Source organism: Lolium perenne, chromosome 6 (genome assembly GCF_019359855.2).
Source record: "Lolium perenne isolate Kyuss_39 chromosome 6, Kyuss_2.0, whole genome shotgun sequence".
NCBI classification, from domain to species: domain Eukaryota; kingdom Viridiplantae; phylum Streptophyta; class Magnoliopsida; order Poales; family Poaceae; genus Lolium; species Lolium perenne.
In genome coordinates, this window is record NC_067249.2 from 7,186,503 (window position 1) to 7,200,122 (window position 13,620).

Sequence of the window (13,620 nt, forward strand, 5' to 3'; positions counted from 1 at the left end):
AGATGGTAAAACTTTTTTCAAATCAACACAAGGTAAGGTGTGACTCTGAATTAGAGCGATACCAGATAAGGAATAAAAAGAATCCTAATCAGATTTTTGCAAATACTTTTTAGCTTTCAAATAGTTTTCACAACCACTAGACTCAACATCGACCAATGGAAAGGGTTTCCTACAGGCAGTGCTGCTCTGATACCAAAACCTGTGGTGACCCCGGGGGTCGTAGGCTAGACAAACCCAGATCTCCATCTGGCATAAGCCTAACCTAGATCTCTAGGGCCTACAGGGTGAGAATCGGTAACACAACAGTGACTCTACGACTCAAAGAGTAATACAAGCTCATAAGTGAGCAAAGAACCAAAGTATTACAAGCAGAGGTCACTGACCTGACATTTCATCAATCAACGGAAGCAAAGTTATGCTATTCTAAATAGCAAGATAGCAAAAGGCCTAAGAGGCCAGGAGCATAACGGCGACGTCCCAGCCCATAGATTCCAGGCTGCCACCTGGGAATCCCAAGCTACTCGTCGATGTCGACCTAGAAACCACCATTTGTTGGAGCGTCTTCGTCTGAAACAAAGCATGCAAAGCTGAGTACAGGGACTCAGCAAGACTTAGTACAACCTTTTAGTAAAGCTGGTATGCGAGGCTTTATGTGGAGCTTATTTTGCGGAAAGCCAGTTTTCCTTTGTAAAGAAGAGGGAGCAGAAGCTCGTCTATTCAGATCATTTTAAAAAGGGGATAAGAGAGCGATATCTCTAGCTCTACTGATCATCATATTGAATCCACCAAATCTTCATCATATGCTGAACCTATCCACTAGGAGCACCCCCTCGATACCCTGAGGAGGGATCCTTATCACACATTGATTCCAAGTTTTACGATTAGGTTCATGTTGTCTATGATCACAGAATCCATCACCAAGTCGTCCGTAACCGTGGACACGGCTTTTCGAAAAGATTTACCCTGCAGGGGTGTACAACTTTACCCACACGCGCTGACCGACTCTTAACGCCACATGATTAACACACTTCCTTGGTGTGCCGGTAGAGGGTGGTCGACCAAAACCTTTCCCTTGCTTCGCCTATTCCATGAGTCAATCTAACTGGGGAACTCCGTCATCGTAGGTAGCCATTCTCCGAGGCGGTCCCGGTCATTGTGCGCAGGGGATCCAGTTCAATGCCTCCAGCATCCTTCACCCTAGCCACATCCCTGTATGATGCACCTTTGAAAACCTTTTCCACGCCTTCGCCATGCAGAATGCCAAATGGAACTCGCAAACTAATTGACTCATGGGTAAGCTAGGCAAGTTCGGGCCAAGGGGTTCCCATGGGCCCCGTGTGGCTGTACGCTCAGTCTTGGTTCCGAAGGCGAGAACTCAGGTCCTAGTATCGGCGAGAACGAGTCAAATCACCACATCCCCATGTGGCGGCCCATCCAAGCCTTTAAACATGTTTATTATCATCACTGATCTTACCACGTCATCCTGCCATACTAGGTTCAATCGCAGCTCTGATTCATCAACCGGATGGATCAGAATTCGTTAACTAAGCATGGCTAAGCATATTCGATACAACGGCTCTAGCGATGCACACGAGCTCAAACCTAGTCTTGCTGGGAGCAGTGGATCAGAGTATTTAGGCTACAAGGATGGTAAATGCAACACACATAGGATAACTATTCCTGCCGATAAAACATATTGGAAACGAATGCGATATGTAGGAACCAGAAGTAAAAGCATTTCGAAATCATAATATGAACCAGGCTAGGGCTTGCCTTTGTCCCTGACAAACCAATGTGGATCTTCGGAGATCCCATGCCTGACTTGTTCGTCGGTGGACAAGTATTGATTTGCGTCATTGTTGACCTTCATCGTCTCGGGCACTTGCTGTATCGATCGCGAAGAAGCAAACACCGAAAAGGTAGGACAACAATCAACACATGGCATTGATGCAATGCGCATACAAGAATGATGATATGACATGTTAATTAGGTACTGAAGTAACCCTAATACATCATCAATTTAACTGGGGTTCGACGGGACTAGGGTTAGTAGTTCCGGAGCCTCAGAAGGGGTACAATTAGTTCTTCTAAAACAACTAGGGTTCAAAGTTGTTTAACAATGCATGATTTTGCTACCAAATTGTAGATCTCATTTTTCTGAAAATTTTGATATATTATACATATTTTTCTGATTTAAAATGAATAAGTTATGAATTTTACAAGTTTTATTCATTTTAAATCATTTCTGAAAAATCCAGAAATTATTAAAATCTGACAGATCTGGACCCACATGTCAGGGTTTTATTCTTTTTCCTAAATATTTCTGAAACTATTAAAAACCTGACAGAAGGGCCCACATGTCATGGATTTTTCATTTACAGGAAATAATAAAAATAAAAGAGGAAAAGGGGCGGGCCCCACGGTGGTCAACCGCCGGGGTCAACTCCGGCGGGCCGCGCCGGTGAGCGAGCACAGGCGAAGCTACGAGGCTCCCCTGGACGCGCCGATGAGCGCGTTCGGCGCGGAAGCGACGCGGGGAGCCGTCGAGTGGTGGCGCCGAGACCATTTGGTCGCCGGAGCATCGCCGGCGGCAATGGCGAGCGGCGGCCGGGGCAGGCGTACGTGGCGGGGGTGGACCAGAGGGCTAGGGAGAGGGCCGAGAGCACCGGCGGGTAGAGGAGCTCACCGTGAAGCTCTAGGACGCGACGGCGAGGCCCGGGGAGGGCTGTAGCGCCGGCGAGCTTCGACGGAGCGGCGGCCGGCTGCGGAGAAGAAGGGCACGGCGGCGGCGATTCACAGCATCCCCGGCCGATTCCTTCACCCAGGAGGACCAAGGAGGCGAGGCGAAGCTCGAGGGAGGGTCGCCGGAGCTCGGGGAAGCGAGGAACGGCGGCGATTTGAGGAGGCCGGCGGCTACTGCGGCTAGGGTTTCGAACGCGGGGCGCGATAGAACGAGGAGGAGAAGAAAATGGGGCGGCCTAGGGTTCATTGGCGGTGACATGGCACTTTATAGGCGCCGGCGGGCGGCGGCACGCATCGTGGCGCGGCGGCGGGATCGGAGGGCCGGCGAGCTGCCAGGCAGCTCCTTGGATGCGCGGGGAAGAAGGCATTTTGCCAAAAACCCCCTGGAAAAAGTGTGGGCTGTTTCTGGGGCTAGCTGGGCCGAGGTGGGCTGCGCAGAGAGAGGAGGGAAGAGATGGGAATTGGGCTGCGGCCCAAGACTGAGGAGGAGCTCTCTTCTCTCTTTTTCTGAATTTTGTTTTCAAATTTGTATTCAAACTCTTTTGCATTTTGAATTGATTTGAAACTTCAAATTTTCTAAAACTTTCAACATAAACTTGTCTTGTCAAACATTTTAGAAAGTGCCATGTATGTTGACTTTGGAAAAGATTTGAAATACATTAAGCAGTTGAATACAGAGAGGGAAAGATTCAAACCAACACTTAGGGTTTTCAAATATATTTCCATTATGCAATTTTCTTGGAAAAATTATCATGATGCTCATGATGCACAAACAATCCTAATTAGGTTTTATTAAAACAGGGATGTTACACATTGCGAGACATAAATTTAGGATTTTAATTCTTGAATGACTTCAAAGTCCCTTCGGCAACATCCGATAAAAAACCAAGACATAAATTTAGGATACACTTGAGAATGACAAATGGTTGTTCGAGAGATAATTATTAGAAATACACAAATACAATTCTTCACGCTCGAAGAATTTTCTTCTTGCCCTTCCGCTTGGTCCTTGTGATGTTGACTCCTCCGGTATCATCGCGACTCCTTGTGTACGGAGGAAGACTTGACCTAGGTAGCATCATCCTTCTTCTTCTTAGTGTGTAGGTTCTATCGTCTTCATCGGGTTCTTCCATCATTGGGTCTCCGACAAGGCCGTCGAAGTCTTGCTCGTCGGCAACTCCATCCATTCCGACGAGGGCCCTTTTTCCTCTCCTTACGACAACACAGCTGGGCCTTGATGGGTCAGTTATGAAGAAGCATTGCTCGACGTGCTTTGCCAATACCCAAGGCTCATTTTGCGCGGTGGGGTTCTTGGTCTTGGATTTGGGGGGCAGTCGCATGGTGGTGACATACGCATCTTCTTTTGTGACGTCCGTAGCCCATCTGACACGAAACATCGGTAGCTTCTCCCCGACGTAGTCGAGCTCCCAGATTTCCTCGATCCTTCCATAGTACCTTTTCTTCTCTTCACCCGTGTACGATTCCATCATCACACCCGAGTTCTGATAGTCGCTTCTTTTGTCTCTCTCCTCCGTGGAGAATGTGTAACCGTTGATGTCGTATTTCTGATAAGTCACGAGGTTGGGGGTGGGCCCATAATACAAGGCCAATATCATTTTGTCTACATCGCTTGCCATTGGTGGGGGATTGGCATCAATCTGGTCTTTGAACCAGCACGCGAAAGAGGAGTTGTGCGCTCTAAATACCTCTTCTTCCGTCATCGGCTTGTCAGCCCTGCTCTTGATCATGGTTATGTGCTGATCCACCCAAGGCTCGACCTTGTTCATGTGCTATAGTGCTACTAAGTGGGCCCTGTTAAAGTCTGTTCTCCTATCATCTTGTTCCGCGTCGAGTTCCCTCCTGCCAGCATTGTGGCCTACTCCCTCGAATCTGCCGAGGTGCTTGTTGGCGGGCAATCCAACCGGACGTGGGTCATCCTTGTTTAGATAATTCTTGCAGAAAGAGATGCACTCCTCGGTGAGAAAGCCCTGGACAATGCTTCCATCTGGATGTGCCCTGTTATGAATGTATCCTTTGATGAAGCCGTTCATTCTTTCTAACGCCATCATGTTGTGAAGGAACGGAGGCCCGAGATCCTCGATATCGTCCACTATAAGCACCAGCAGATGGACCATGATGTCAAAGAATGCGGGCGGGAAATACATCTCCATCTCGCATAGGATGGTGACGATCTCTTCCTGTAGCCTCCCGAGTTTCTTGACGGTTATCGACTTTCGAGTGATGACGTCGAAGACGTTACACAGGTCAGTCAGCGTCGCACGGACGTGCGGTTCCATTATCCCTTGGATTGCAACCGGAAGTATCTGCATCATCATGACATGACAGTCATGAGACTTCATCCCACTGAAGATTTTTTTCGTCGGGTCCAGCCATCTGCGTATCAGCCCCGCGTAGCCTAGGGGAAATTTGACTTCTAGGAGGCACTTGAAGAATTATTCGAGCTCATCGGGATTTAGAGTGAAGCAGGAGGGGCGAGGAGTTTCGCGCTGCTTGGCCACCCTTTTGCGTTTGCGACCATCCGTCTCCTCCTCCTCAGTTTCTTGGTCAACCGGCGCGAAATGAAGCTCTTTTCTGATATCAAGGGCCATCAGGTCATGTCTTTCTTTCGACCCGTCTTTTGTCCTCTCCGGCATGTTGAGCACAGTGCCAAGCAAGCTCTCACACACGTTCTTCGTGATATGCATGACATCAAGGCTATGAGGCGTACCGAGGATCTTCCAGTACGGCAAGTCCCAAAACACGGACCTCCTTTTCCATACCCCCAAGAGCGGCCCGGGTTCCTTTTTCTTTCTCTTATCCCCTTTCTTCCGCTTCTGGATCTTTATCTTACCCGCCGGAGGGCAGTCTTTCCAGTTTTTCAACAGAGTATCTATCTCTTCGCCGCTTCGCCTAGGTGGAGGTCCCTCGACCTCATCCTTCTCATTGAACAGGTCTCCACGCTTCCTCCACGGGTCATTCTTGGGAAGCCACATTCGATGCCTCATGTAGACGGTTTTTGAAGACCCGGGATCCTTACCCAGCTGTAAAAATGGCGTCTTTTCCATGCACCTCACACATGCATTGTGTCCGTGGCACACGTGGCACGCGATATATCCGTATCCAAGATAGTCCTGCACCGTCGTCAACAGTGCGGCTTTCATACGGAAAGTTTCTTGTCCGTAGGCGTCCCAAGTTTCTATCCCTTCCTCCCACAGAGTGACTAGCTCCTCCTTCAATAGCTCCAGATACAAGTTGATATCGCTCCCTGGCTGCGTCGGCCCTTGGATTAGCATACTCATGTGTATGTACTTCTTCTTTAGGCATAGCCATGGAGGGAGGTTGTACATCCATACAAACACGGGCCAGGTGCTGTGCTTGCTGCTTTGGTTCCCAAACGGATTGAGTCCGTCAGTGCTCGCACCCAACCTGATGTTCTTTGGTTCTTTCCCGAATTCTTCGTAATACTCATCGTCTAATGTTTTCCACTGGCTTGCATCCGAAGGGTGTGTTAGCACTGGGTTTTCAACCCGTTCTACATCACGCATCACCGCCTCCTTTCTTTCCGCGTGCCAGCGCATGAGCTTTGCTTCCTTGGGGTCCACGAAGTACCGCTGCAGACGGGGCGTGAGCGGGAAGTACCACACAACTTTTCGAGGAGATTTTCTCATCCCTCTCTTGTATCGAGATTCGCCACACTGTGGGCATGTCTCAAGATTGGCATGCTCGTTCCGATATATTACGCAGTCATGGATGCATGCGTGGTGTTTCTTGTGCGGTAAATCGAGAGGGCACACGATTTTCTTGGCCTCCTATAGGATACCGGCACACGTGTTATCTTTAGGAAAGTGGATCTTCAAGTATCCGAAGAGTTCATCCATGCTTGTGTCTGTCCATTTGTGTTTTGCCTTCATCTCCATAATATCGAGAGCTACTCTCAAACGGCTCTCCTCCGTCCCACGAGCTGCGTCGTACAACGGAGTTCTCGAGTCTACCTCCAGTTGATCCAGCTTAGACTTCCGTCTACCAGCGATTTTGGGGTCGGTCGATGTGTTGCTGAGAAGAAGTTCTTGAACATGACGGTCCTGCACGGCCGCGGTTAGCGGGGTATTTCTACTCATGTCCTCGTCGGCCGCATGTTCTTCTCGGCCTTCTTGATCACCATCAACGTGTGCGACATCCTCTTCAACCTCGTCTCCATTGCCGTATGGGGCATCCTCTTCATCACCTTCGGTATCATCATCTCCACCATCATCATCTCCATCATCATCACCTTCGATATCATCATCTCCATCATCACTCATCCACTGAGTATGCCCCTCCATGAAACTATACCTGAGCAGGTGCTCATTCACTATGCCTGAAAAGGGGTCGAACAACGACCCTAGCTTGCATCTTCGACAAGGACACATTATATCCTTTCGCTTTTTTTGATACATGTCGGTCGTCGCGCATTCCACATATCTATCCACGACGCTTTCCCTCATCTTGATGACCATCGTCGCCTACAAGACAAGATAATTGATTACAACCGCCGTCTCGGTTTTCACGAAAAAATGCGGCATGACCTTTGCTAAATATTATCATGCTGGAGTTCCAAAAATTTGCCGGAACGGAAGTTAATCAACATTCCGGCAAAACATTGGCAACTCAATGTTCCTGCACATGTCAACAAATGCAAAACAATGCATTTACATATATGGAACCGCCTTTTACCATCACTAGTGACATAACCGCGACTTTTCGCCAACTCATGAACATTCCACTCATTAGTTATATACCTATTAGTTGACGCGACGTCCAAAAGCACCGGAGAGACACCACACGTCGACTTTATGCTCGAGAGATCTAGAGATCTAGAAATAGAGAGATCTAGCTAGATCTAGTGGAAAAGGTGGTGGGAGGAGATAGATCTAGATCTAGATTATGCAAATCATGCTAGCGGGGCTAGGTAGTGCATGATTTGCTCAAATACATCATATTTTGTTGGTTGAAATAGCTAAAATGGGTGGGGGAATGAGCTAACAAGTTCTTGGGTTGATTTGCCATCACATATGAGTGTGTGAGGGTGGTGGTAGGTGGCTGGTCGTCTTAAGGGGATGGCCCAGGTTACCACCGGCGCCTACAAATGAGATTGCCAGCGGTAGGGCCCGTTACCGCCGGCACCTACGGGCCACAAACGCCGGCGGTTAGTGAAGGCTGGGTGGCCCACCCTGGCTCGGTTTACCCCCGGCATCTCCTGTTCATGTTCGCAGGCGGTAGAGCCCGGTATCCCCGGCGCTTTTGGGCCCAATTCGCCGGCGGTAAGGCCAGGCCCAATTGGGACCCCGCGGCCCATTGTATCGCCGGCACCTTCGTGCCCAAATCGCCGGCGGTAATGGAGGCACCCCCGGCACCATCCTTTCGGTTTCGCCGGCGGTAGAGTTAGGCCCCCCTGGAAGGTATTACCACCGGCATCTTCAAGTCGTATTTGCCGGCGGTAAGGAGTGTGGCTATAAGCCTTTTCCTAGTAGTAGCTAGGGTTTAGGAGAGGGGGGTGCTTGGGCGCTGGCCTTGGTGCCCCTTGGGTGGTGCGGCTGGTTTGGTGTAGTCTGCCCCCTCCCCTCTCCTCCTCTTTATATAGGTGGAACCCCTAGGGTTGCCCCAAAACCACTTTGGAGTCCAACTCCAAAACTTACCATAATGGGGAAACCTAGGTCAAGTGGGATTGCTCCCTTTCCTTGCATCATGGCCGGCCAACTAGGTGGAGTCCACCATGGACTCCACCTTCCCACTTGGTGGGTTGGCTAGGGTTGGTGGAGTCCCTTCAGGACTCCTCCTACCATAGTGATTTATTCCGGATGATTCTAGAAACTTCTACAACCTTCCATAAATTCACCGGACCATTCCCAAACTTGGAATGTGACTTCCTATATATGAATCTTATTCTCCGGACCATTCCGGAACTCCTCGTGATGTCCTGGATCCCATCCGAGACTCCGAACAACATTCGAACTCCATTCCATATTCCATATCTACTTATAACGACATCTAACCTTAAGTGTGTCACCCTACGGTTCGAGAACTATGTGGACATGATCGAGACTCCTCTCCGATCAATAACTAATAGCGGGACCTGGAGATCCATAATAGCTCCCACATATTCAATGATGACTTCGTGATGGAAAGAACCATTCACATAAAATAACAATTCCCTTTGTCTCGCGATATTTTACTTATCCGAAGTTTGATCATCGGTATCTCCATACCTAGTTCAACCTCGTTACTGATAAGTATTCTTTACTCATACTGTGATATGATATCCCTTGTGAACAAGTCACATGCTTGCAAGCTAATTGGATATCATTCCACCGAGAGGGCCCAGAGTATATCTATCCGTCATTAGGATGGACAAATCCCACTATTGATACAAGTGCCTCAACCCTATACTTTCCGAACACTTAATGCCACCTTTATAACAACCCATTTATGCAGTAGTGTTTGGTGTCATCAAAGCATCCATCCGGTGTAGGTGATTAACATGATCTCATGGTCGAAGGATTAAGTTACTATGCATATTAAAGGTTGAAGCACAACGAACTTAATGACTTGATCATATGCTACGCTTACTATGGGTGTATGTCCGTCACATCATTCACCTAATGATATGATCTTGTTATTAATAACATCCAATGTTCATGATCAGGAAACCATGATCATCTATTAATCAACAAGCTAGTTCAACAAGAGGCTTACTAGGGACTCCTTTATGTTTACAAAACACACATTTATGAATGTTTCCGGTTAACACAATTATAGCATGGGATGTAAGCATTTATCATAAACACTAACATATAACAATAAACACTTTTATTATTGCCTCTTGGGCATATCTCCAACAGTATCCCACTTGCACTAGAGTCAATAATCTGGTTTACATTTGTAAAGATATAACACCTTGGCCTTCTGGTGCTTATCATGTTTGCTTATGGGAGAGGTTTCAGTCAACGAATCTGACATACTCAGAAACGTATGTATTTTGCAATTCATTTGCGTCTCTACGCATTACTCAGTTTTTCAAATGAGTCGGCATTAATCGTATATGTTTGGTCTTCTAGTGGAACCTTAATTCCGCAGTCTGAAATATGTTACCAATATTGTCACATACAATATAGTTTCATAGTTCTGACACTACCGGAACTACACCAATTTCTCAAAGAACTCTTTGACTCAAAACACCCTTGGTCATTGTCAAAACAATGAGATACTTTGCCTTCGTTTGTAGAATCCGTCACCATATTTAGAACTCATCTAAATCTAGCATAGACTCTTTCTTGCCCATTGTGCTACCTTTTAATGAACACATTAGTTTAATTGAGATTGAAATTCATTTTTATATGTGACCAAACTAATATCGGTGTAACACCTTACAGCGATTCGTTTGTCATTACCCCATAAAAAACTACATATTTATATCCTCGGCTCTGACAAAGCACTCAGGGATATTTTTACTGTTGTCCAATGATCATCATATGAATCATTCTGATATATGCTCGTAACACCTTAGAGCATAGGACATCTGATTGTGTACATATTATTCTTGATCTAAAATCACTTATGTATTTTTACTCATTGAGTGTCAAATAAACTCAAGTCTTATTAAACCTCCACTTGGAAAAGAACAACTTCTTGACGTTTTCATGTTGAACTACTTCAATATTCATTCTATGTACTTTGACTTAAACTTATTAAGAGCTTCAATCTATCTTTATAGATCTTGACGCTAAATATGTTTTTAGTCCATATTCTTTCATTGAAGTTGATTTTCAATGAAACCTTCTAATCATATCAAGTACATGATTACATTATTTATAATCAACGATATGTCATCTACATAAAGTATTATAAATATTTCTCAGCGCTTTCACTTAATTTCTTGCAAATACAAGCATCTTCATTATTTCTGATGAAATCAAAAACTCTTTGATTATTTCATCCGGTGAAGATTCCAACTCCGTGATACTCACTTCATCCAGTGAAGTTTGTATACCTTTCTAGTATTCTACGGACTAGCAAAACTCTCAGATGTATCTTGTATACACCTTTAATACACACTTCTGTTAAGTAATGTATTTTGCCATCCTACTTACATATCTCATAAAAGAAATATGTAGTGATTACTAGAACAATCCGCATAGACTATAAGCATCACTGCTGAAGATCTAATCTTATTGCAGTCAACTCTTTGAACTTTGTCGTAAATAATTTTTTTGACAAGTCGAGCTTCTTCAAGGATATTATATCCAAGTCTATTAATTTTATAGATACATTTACTTTCTAAAAGTATTTATTCCTTCAAAATGTTTACCAAGCTCCAAGCTTGATTTTAGATACTATCTTGGATTTCATGGCTGTTAGCCATTTTAACGGAGTCAGGGCCCATCATAGCTTCTTTGTATGCAGTTGGTTTATCATTATTCAAAATCAATCCTTTGTTCACAAATCATTTATTTGATCACAAATTAAACCATACCTACAAGGTTCAATAGGTACTTCGATCTCCATGACTATAACACTTTGTAGACATGGAATCCATGATCGTCGTGGCCGCTTCCGGAACCTTTTCCGATGCTGCGCTACTCTGATCATCATGCTCAGGTTCATCAACCTTATTAAGTTCCATTGTCATCCCACTCAAATACTTCGCTTAGAAACAATTTCTTGGAAATAAGCAAGTAACATCGACAAACACATTTGTCTTTGACTTCATAGTGGAAAGAATTCCCAAATTGTTCTCTGGGATAACCAACAAAGACATTCATCCGATTTTTGTTGTAAACTCATTTACTTATGCTATGCATACCAAAATTTAAGACAGGACTATTAGGGTTTATACCCATGCCATAACTTATATGGTGTCATTTCAACGGATTATGATGGCGCTCTATTTAGTGTAAAAGTGGTAGTCTCTAAAGCATAATCTACAAAAATATAATGGCATCATTTTATTTTATATCATCATTAATCCAACAAGGTTTGGATACTTCTCTCGAATACTCCATCATAACTATGGTGTTTTCGAGAAACGTGAGTTGTGGAACAATTTCGTAACTCTCTTAGATGTTCGCTAAAACTCGTAATTCAAATATTTCCACCATGATCCAATCATAGATATTTGACTTTTCTATTACGATGATTTCTACTTCATGCTGAAATTTATTTGAATCTATTCAAATGTTTCAAACTTTTTCCTCATTGAATAAATATATCCATATATATACACTCAATTCATCGTTGGAAGTTTTCATGAAGTAGAAGAATCTTCCGCACACAACTATGCCCAATGAACCATATACATCATTATGTATATTTCCACTAAGTTAGTTGCCCATTCAACTCTTGGCCTATGAACGGTATTTCAGTCATTTTCTTTAGAAAAGATTTGCAAGTGCCAAATGATTCAAAAATCGAATGACTCCAAAAATCCATTTGCATGGAGTTCCTTCGTGCGTTCCTTTCCAACATGACCTAAATGGCGGTTCCACATATAAGTGGAATTCTTATCATTTTCCTTATGGCATTTTAGCGTCAGTGTTATGCATGTGTGTTTCACCATTAAGATTTATAATAACTTATCCATCGTACATGGAGTATGGTCATAATTTGAACAACTCATTGCTTTCATTTGACCAGAGCAAAATAACAATTATAAAGTTCTTTATTATAAATCTGAAGGGCTAGGTAGAATGCCAACGACGAACATAATAACACTTTATTTTGTTCCAGATGTGCATTATTACCACATTCCTTATCAGTCACTTAGGCCATTATATTCTTGTATTGCGTTGTGTTGTATGACATCTCATACCAACCAATGTGGTACAAATACCCAAGAATTTCATTGTGTGACCAAACAAAGAATACATTCATAACATGTATATCATCTATATACACCTGAGCTAGACTTTCTAGTCTTTTCTTTCTTTCTGCCAAAAACTTTTGTAGTTTCTCTTTTGGCTTTCCTCATATTTCAAAAAACACTTCAACATCAATAACTTCTAGGTTTGTTGGTCAATTACCAATAACCTTGAGGTTCTTACTTTGAAGTTGATCATCACATGACAAGTGTTTCGGATTTCACTATTAGTAACCTTTTAATGTAATGAACAATTTCATTGATAATTTTTATCCATCAAATAATGAAAACTTTCCGAGACCATGTCTGTACATGCTAGGCTCATCAAGTTTAACCTCAGTATTCACATGTGCAAATCTGGCTTGCACCCGTTGTATGCACACGTAGAATCTATAACACCCGATCATCACGTGATGCTTCGAAACGACGAGTCTTAGCAATAGTGCATACTAAGGACGACCACTTCATGGATATGCGAGTATCGTTAGTGCCCAACTAGTTGGAGGATCGGGACGCCTAGCGTCTTCAACCTTCGTACATTCCCATAAAACTTATGAGTTTATGTAGTCTCACTGACAAGGTATTAACTTGTCAATGCCTACGGATTGTAGACTAGGGTTTTAGCGGAAGTAGAGGGCAAGTAGATCTCGAGGGTTTCAGCCGGAAAAGTACTCGACTGCTAGAAAGCTAGGGTTATGTTGACAATGAATCGATCCTTTCTTCATCCCTCGACTCCCCCTTATATAGGAGGCGGAGCCGAGGGTTTCGTGCTGTACAAGTTTACAAAGATCGGGAGACTCTTTGAGTTCGTCCCGTAATAATTACAAACTCTTATTCCTAATACAATTCTATCTTTCCAATTTCAACACTTAATCGGGCTTCCGAGCTTCATATTCTTCGAATGATGGGCCTTCAGTAAACTCCGGGTACCTTCTTCGGCAGGCCCATTAGGGATGCCTATGTCAGTAACCCCCCGAGATTTTGCT